We start from the raw sequence: 7621 nt of genomic DNA on the forward strand, positions 1-7621 counted from the left end.
ATAATGTAAATCCAACATGAATGATAGCTACTGTGGAAAATGTTGCTAGTAAAAATTATGCTTCCCAGCTGCAGGCTTATCATATCCCATGGAAGCTCTCAGACTTAGTAATAAGTGGGAACACTTAAGATGTACATACATTTTGCAACTATCACCATTCGTAATTACTATTAGCACAGTTTTAATTGGTTAGATAATTATAATCATGGTAATTGTTTTAATAAACAATGTCATACTTTTTTCTTTTTAATCTCAGTACTGAGTAGGTGCTCAATACGTATGTTTAGAATGAAATAAATGCTTCACTGCAATTCTAGGTTTTGCTGTTCTATCCATTAGCCCATGCCTCCCAGGGGAAGCTGTTCTATCCACATGCCCTGAGCTACAGGAAATCTAATGTTGTTTCCTACTTCAGCAGGAAAAACCAAAGGCTCTGACTGTGACATAAGTTCTAGTGATATTTGTACAGTGTGCGGAGAGGGCTTAGAACATCCTACATGATCAGCACAAAGTTCCAGGCCAATGTTAAATTAAAGCATTACTGTAAGGAACTACTTACTGCAGGTAGGCTTGTCTTGTGCTTTTAGGCTATCTTTTTTTTTTTTTTAACATTTTTTATTGAGTTATAGTCATTTTACAATGTTGTGTCAAATTCCGGTGTAGAGCACAATTTTTCAGTTATACATGAACATACATATATTCATTGTCACATTTTTTTTTTTGCTGTGAGCTACCACAAGATCTTGTATATATTTCCCTATGCTATACAGTATAATCTTGTTTATCTATTCTACATATGCCTGTCAGTATCTACAAATTTTGAAATCCCAGTCTGTCCCTTCCCACCCCCTGCCCCCTTGGCAACCACAAGTTTGTATTCTATGTCTACGAGTCTGTTTCTGTTTTGTATTTCTTTTTTTTTTCTTTAGATTCCACATATGAGTGATCTCATATGGTATTTTTCTTTCTCTTTCTGGCTTACTTCACTTAGAATGACATTCTCCAGGGACATGCATGTTGTTGCAAATGGCGTTATGTTGTTGGTTTTTATGGCTGAATAGTATTCCATTGTATAAATATACCACATCTTCTTTATCCAGTCATCTGTTAATGGACATTTAGGCTGGTTCCATGTCTTGGCTACTGTAAATAGTGCTGCTGTGAACATTGGGGTGCAGGTGTCCTTTGGAAGTAGGGTTCCTTCTGGATATATGCCCAGGAGCGGGATTTCTCGGTCATATGGTAAGTCTATTCCTAGTATTTTGAGGAATCTCCATACTGTTTTCCACAGTGGCTGCACCAACCTGCATTCCCACCAGCAGTGTGCTTTTAGGCTATCTTGATAATACTTCTTTATGTCCCAGTTTCTTCTTCCTCCCATGGTACAGACCACCTGGATATAGTGCTTCTGCAACAATTCTGCTTTTCTTAATGGTGGAGAAATGTATACATTGATCTTCTGGCAAGTCAATAAATGAGTAGTCTGAAGTGGCTTCGTACATATACACAATTTCTGTTAAAGTTTATGTTTCATTTACTAAATTCATGACAAGTTTTTATTCCGCTCTACCCACTGTTTCAAAAGAAAATTAATATTTGCTCCCAAATTTGGGATAAAGGTGCTTCTCAGGAAAATGTGCTATGTTTTATCTCCTGTGGCATTCTTTGGGATACCTGGACCACATGGTCAAGAGCCCAATTTGAGGCTGATGGAACTAGAGAGTACCTGATGTAGCCATTCCCTGAAGCAGCTCATTGTTCTTAGCCTGGAAAGGTTATAGTCTCTGATTTCTTTAGATTTCGGGCAGTCATTTTCAAACAATTCTTAAAAATACATCCAAGTAATGTTTTCTTCAACACAAAGCTGTCATGAATGGACAATATGTAAGACAATATGTAAGGTCTGCTCTGGTTAAAGCAGGGGGGCTGGGGGATCCAGAATCTTACCCCCTTGTGTCCCTTCCCTTCTCCTTGAAAGGGGTCATTTGGGTCTCTGAATATCATTTGAAAATCATTAAAGTAGGGTGAATCCATTCTTCATCCAGATCTGGTATCTTTCATTCATTCCATATCCATTCACTTTAAGAAACATTGGTTGAGTGACTACTGCCAAGCACTGTTCTGACCCTGCTGATACAGCACTGACTAAAACAGATAAAATTTCCTGCTCTCACGGAACTAACTTTCTAGTGGAGTAGTCAGCCAACTACCATGATAAATAACGTAAAATGCATTGTCTCTTAGCTGATGATAGTCCTAAGAGGAATAGCAAAACAGAGAAGGGAGATTGGAGAGGGTTAGGATATTTGTTTTGCAGTTTTATTAAGTGTGGCTAGGGAAGGTAATGGGAATGAGAAGATGAGAAAATGAATTTGAAGTAAACACTCGAAGACGATGAAGAAGGTAGCCCTGTGGAGATCTGGGTGGAAGAAGGAGCAAGGGCAGAGCCCTGCGGTGGGAGTGTGCTTGATATATTCAAGAGGCAGCGAGGCTTTCACTGTGAGTAAAATGAGAAGTCCCTGGAGGGTTTTGAGTAGATGTTGTTAAGTTCCAACAGTACCACCTGGTTGGCTGCTGGGTGGAGAATAGACTGAATGTGGGCAAGGGGAGACCAGGGAAACCTGTTAGCAGGGCCTTGTGATAATGCAGAAGGGAAGTGGTGTTGACTTGGGACAGAATGGTGGCAATGGAGTGGTGAACAGTGGTCTACCTCTGGCTGTAGGACCAGCAAGATTTGCTCTGGAGTTAAGAATGACAGTAAGGTTTTTGATCAGAAGAACTGTAAGATTGGGGTTATCTACCAACTGGAAGGGTGGGGTTGGGTGCGTTGGGGGTAAAAGGAATATCAGGAGCTCATTTCCACATATGAAACTGGATCTGTCTGTTACACCTAGGTAAAGATGTCTGGTAAGCAGTTGGACATATGGATCTTGAATTTAGGGCAAAATTCAGGCTGGAGATTCACATTTTCCTACATCCCTGAAGTAAGGATGTGGCGTATCAGAAATACATTGGCAAATTGTCTTTCTACAAATGGCCCGCATCCAGCAGGTTCACGGTTTCCCGCCCCAGGCACGTGAGGCCACTTTCCAGTTGGCATGTGTACAGACAATCTCTTGCTCTCACCCTTAACCAAGTGGGTTAGATAAACATGTCCACACTTTCTTTCAAGGACCCCTAGGGATGACTTGTGAATTCCGGAAACACAGTTCCATGGAACTAAGTTTCATAATCTCCGATCCAGAACATTGATTTTCAATTGCAATGGCCTCCTGAGAGGGGAGGCCACAAAAATTTTGGAATAAAGGAAAGAAAACTTGTTTTGGTACTAAGGCTGCCTTTGTAGAACCCAGGGCCGATCACAAAGCTGGCAATGTGAATGACTTTATCAGGAGGAAATCCTCCTCAAAGTAATGTCACCTGCAGCCATGAGGGGAAGAGAAGTTCGAAATGTAGCAGGCAGCCCTGGAGGAGGGGCCGCAGATTGGCTCTGCCCAGATCACAGCAGGAATGGTTTTTTTGACTTTCATGCATAGGAATTTCAGATTCACTTAGTATCTGAGGGTTGACCATCTCCCTCTAGCCCTGGGTAGCTGCATCCTGGTGTGACTGCTCAGGCCCAAGTCTAAAGTGTGGGAACTGGAGCAGGGCCACTAGTCACTCAGCACCAACAACTTTAGTAAACCCCTGCTGTCTCTGTTAGAGTGTGGGAGGGAGGGGAAGGCAGGAAGAAGCAGATGGACTACAGGAAAAAGTAGTGGGCACTCTAGGAGGAGAGCGGAGGGTGGATTAGACAAGCTTTGAGGAGTAGGTGACATTTGGATGGTTAGTAGGATTTGGCTAGGCAGAAGTGGGGAAGGGGGCAGTCCTAGCAAAGGAAATGGCATGAGCAGCGGAAGATATCTTCAAAGAACAGAAAATTAAAGTGGACAGAGTTAAAGTAAGTGAAAGAGGGCATGAAAAGGGAAGCAATACAGTGTCGTGGTTAAGTACATAGTCTCTGGAATCAGGCACATAGTGGACTGAAGCCCAGCTCTGCGCTTTACTACGTGACCTTGGGCAAGTTACTCAGCCTACTTGATCCTCTCCTCAATGTTAAATGTAATGAATAACATTAATTGCCTAATAGGGTGTTTGTATTAAATGAGATAATCTATTTAAGTGCTTGGCACAGTTCTCCATAGCTATCCATCTTAATAGGAATGGTAAAAGAGTGAAAGAAATTACAATAAAACATTTGTAGTAGTTAGCCTTGGATTGGGGGATTATGCGTAATTTTTCTCTATTTCATTCTTTTCTGTATTTAGTATGTTTTATTTTACATGTATTCTAATACTAATAATATGGAAAACATAACAAGTTTTCACTGTTTTTAAGAATGTGTGAAAGGAAGTAGACAACAAGGAGTTCAGAAGAATAGATTGTCGCTAGGTCACCAAGCACTTTTATGGCAAGAGTTTCAAACTATGTTTCATGAACTCAAAGATTCTATAAAAGTGCTTTAGGAGTTACATAGATATTTGATTTAACTTTGTAAATTAAAATATTTGCCGAAATATATATTTTGAAACCGTAATAAACTACATGTTTAATAGCCCATATATTAAAATGAACATGTCAGAGACATTAAAATAAATTATGTTAAAGCTTGACATATTTGGATTCTTGTGCAAATAAGGCATCTTACAAGATAACTGTCGAAACGTTTAGCATTTGCCGCTACATATCTGAGTAAGTATTTTCTCAATTCTGTATCACCAAAATAAAAAACAGAAATAAATTGGATGTTAAGAATGTAGTTCCCTTACTCTTGATTTCAGATTTTTCTGTTTATCAGAAGAGCCTCATTTTTCCTCATTGATCGATTTTATGATACATAAATGTCATGATTTTATTTATTTATTTATATTTTTAATAGACTTTATTCTTTCAGAGCAGTTTCAGGTTCACAACAGAATTGAGAAGAAAATACAGAGTTCGTACACAGCGCTCCCCACCCACACATATATACTCCCCTACCCTCAACAACCCTCATCAGTGTTGCGTATTTGGTATAACATGGGCACGTTATTATCAACCAAAGTCCATAGTTTACATTAGGGTTCACTCTTGATGTACATTCTGTGGGTTTTGACAAATGCATAATGGCATGTAGCCACCACTATAGTATCATACAGAATAACTTCATTGCCCTAAAAATCCCTTGTGCTCCATCTATTCATCCCTCCCTCCCTCCCTCCCTCTCCCCAAACCCCTGGAAACCATGATCTATTTATTGTTTCTGTAGCTGTGCCTTTTCCAGAATGTCATTTGGTTGGAATCGTACAGTTTGCAGCCTTTTCAGACTGGCTTCTTTAATTTAGTAATATGTCTTTTAAGTTTCTTCCATGTCTTTCATGGCTTGATAGATCTTTTTTTTTTTTTACTGCACTTATATTTTTTAATTTACACAAATGTACTGTTCATTGTTTCTAAGAATGTTTAAAGCTTTAGCTTTTTAAACTTACATACTTATCAAAGGAATAAAGCCAACCACAAAATAAGAATTAACTCAAATATATACATACACCCTGCTATTAAGAGCAACATTATTTATAATTGCCAAGATATGGAATCATCCTAAGTGCACATCAACAATTGAATAGATACTGGGGATGCAGCATGCATACACACACACACACACACACACACACACACACACACACACACACACACACACACACACATAATGGAATACAACTCACCCATAAAAAAGAAGGATATTTTGCCATTTGCAGCCTTTCATTCACTTTTTTTTTCACTTCAAAAACCAGAATTTTATAACTGGCAGAGACATTTCCATTACATCAAAAACAACAAAATACCTCAAAATAAACTTAACCCAGGAGGTTACCTATAATCTGAAAACCGAAATGACACAAAGGAATGGAAAGATTTCTTGTGCTCTTGGATTTGAAGAATCAACACTATCAAAATGGCTACACTGCCTAAAGAAATACACAGATCCAGCGCAACCCCCATGAAAATATTCATGACATCCCTCAAAGAACTAGAACAAACAATTCCAAAATTTATAAGGAACCACAAAAGACCCCGAGCAGCCAAAGCAATCTTTCGTAGGTCTCTCTCTCTTTTTTTTTCCCCCTCTTTCTTCTTTTTGTTCTCTTTTCTTATGGTTTGATGACTAGAGAAGGTCCTTTAACATTTGTTGTATTTTAACATTTTTCCTCATTGATTGATTTTATGATACATGAATGTCATGATTTTATTTATTTATTTATTTTTAAATGGAAATACTGGGGATTGAATCCAGGGCTTCGTGTATGCTAAGCATGCACTCTACCACTGAGCTATTTCCCTCCCCCCATGTAATGATTTTAAACTTGCAAAATAAATTCATATTAATAAAATATCATTTTCATCTGTTTTATACATTGGGGTCTGTGTCAGATATTTGTCTGAGAAAGCCTTCAATTGATTTGGAAAAATAAACAAAAAATCTGGTTCTCTGAGGATGGCACAATCCCCGCTGCCGCGGGAGCCCTGTTGCGCCTGGTGAGGATGCTATGCCGCTGCCCCGGCTTTTATAGACGCCTGACAGACTCCCCAGTAACCAGAAGTGGCAATTCACCGAATTAGAATTACCTTGACCAGCCACAACATGAAATCTTTGGTGAAGGTATATGCTGACTTACCCAGAGGCACAGAGGGCTAGAATCTCAAAGCGAAAGGACCGAGTTTGGCTGCCTACTAAGACTCTGAGAAAAACTACAAGGAAAACTGTGGCGAAGGTTCTGAGAAGTGGGAGCCCTTTCTGATAAGGATACACAAGTGACTTGCACAGCCCTTCTGAGATGATTAAGCAGATTACTCCCATCAGTATTGAGCCAGGAGTTAAGGTTGAACTCACCATTGCAGAGTCTTAAATAAGCCTTTTTAATAAATTGACAGCCAGTTTTTTTTTAAAGTCTGAAAACTAAGAATCAAGAGGAATAAGGGAACCCCTGAAAGTTTTGGGGTAGAAGAGCATAAATTTTAAATCTGTGCAGCTTATCTGGCAGCAATGTGAGCATGGGTTGAGGGGGAAAGGTACTGACTGAAAGCAGGGAGACCTAAGTAAGAGGATCACTTCAGAAGTAGAGCTAGGAGATACTAGGGTCTAAACTAGGGGATAGGGCAATAGCCATGGGGAGGCGAAGATGGGTGGGAGAGGTGACGGATGTGGGATTGACGTGACCTGACAGGCCTTGAAAACTAATTAGGCATGAGAGAAGGGAATTAACGACGACATGCTAAAGTTTAAAACATAAGCCCCCAATACTATGGCAGTCCTGTCCTGTAAGAGCATAGACCAAGGGAGAGCAGTAGATTTGGGGTGCAGGAGCACGAGATGATGAGTTCAGTTTGGGATACGTTGATTTCAGGTGTCTGCGGGCAGGAAAGTAGGAGAGAAATCTGATCAACAGCTGGATATATGTGTCTAGAGCTCAGGAGATTGCTCTGGGCTGGACACAGAGATGTAGATTTGGGACTGATCCACTTAGAATACATGAAGCCCCCAAATTCCGCAAAGTGTCAATAGTATAATTAGATGATGTGTTACTACTTTGGTCTGTGCTCT

The 7621-nt window shown here is 39.8% G+C and overlaps 1 pseudogene; it reads left to right on the plus strand.

Annotated features, from left to right (window-relative positions):
* Nucleotides 1-2643: 2643 nt before the first annotated feature.
* On the plus strand, nucleotides 2644-6926 carry LOC105093947 (small ribosomal subunit protein uS10-like; annotated as a pseudogene).
* The last annotated feature ends 695 nt before the right edge of the window (nucleotides 6927-7621 follow it).

This window comes from Camelus dromedarius, chromosome X, assembly GCF_036321535.1.
Source record: "Camelus dromedarius isolate mCamDro1 chromosome X, mCamDro1.pat, whole genome shotgun sequence".
NCBI lineage: Eukaryota > Metazoa > Chordata > Mammalia > Artiodactyla > Camelidae > Camelus > Camelus dromedarius.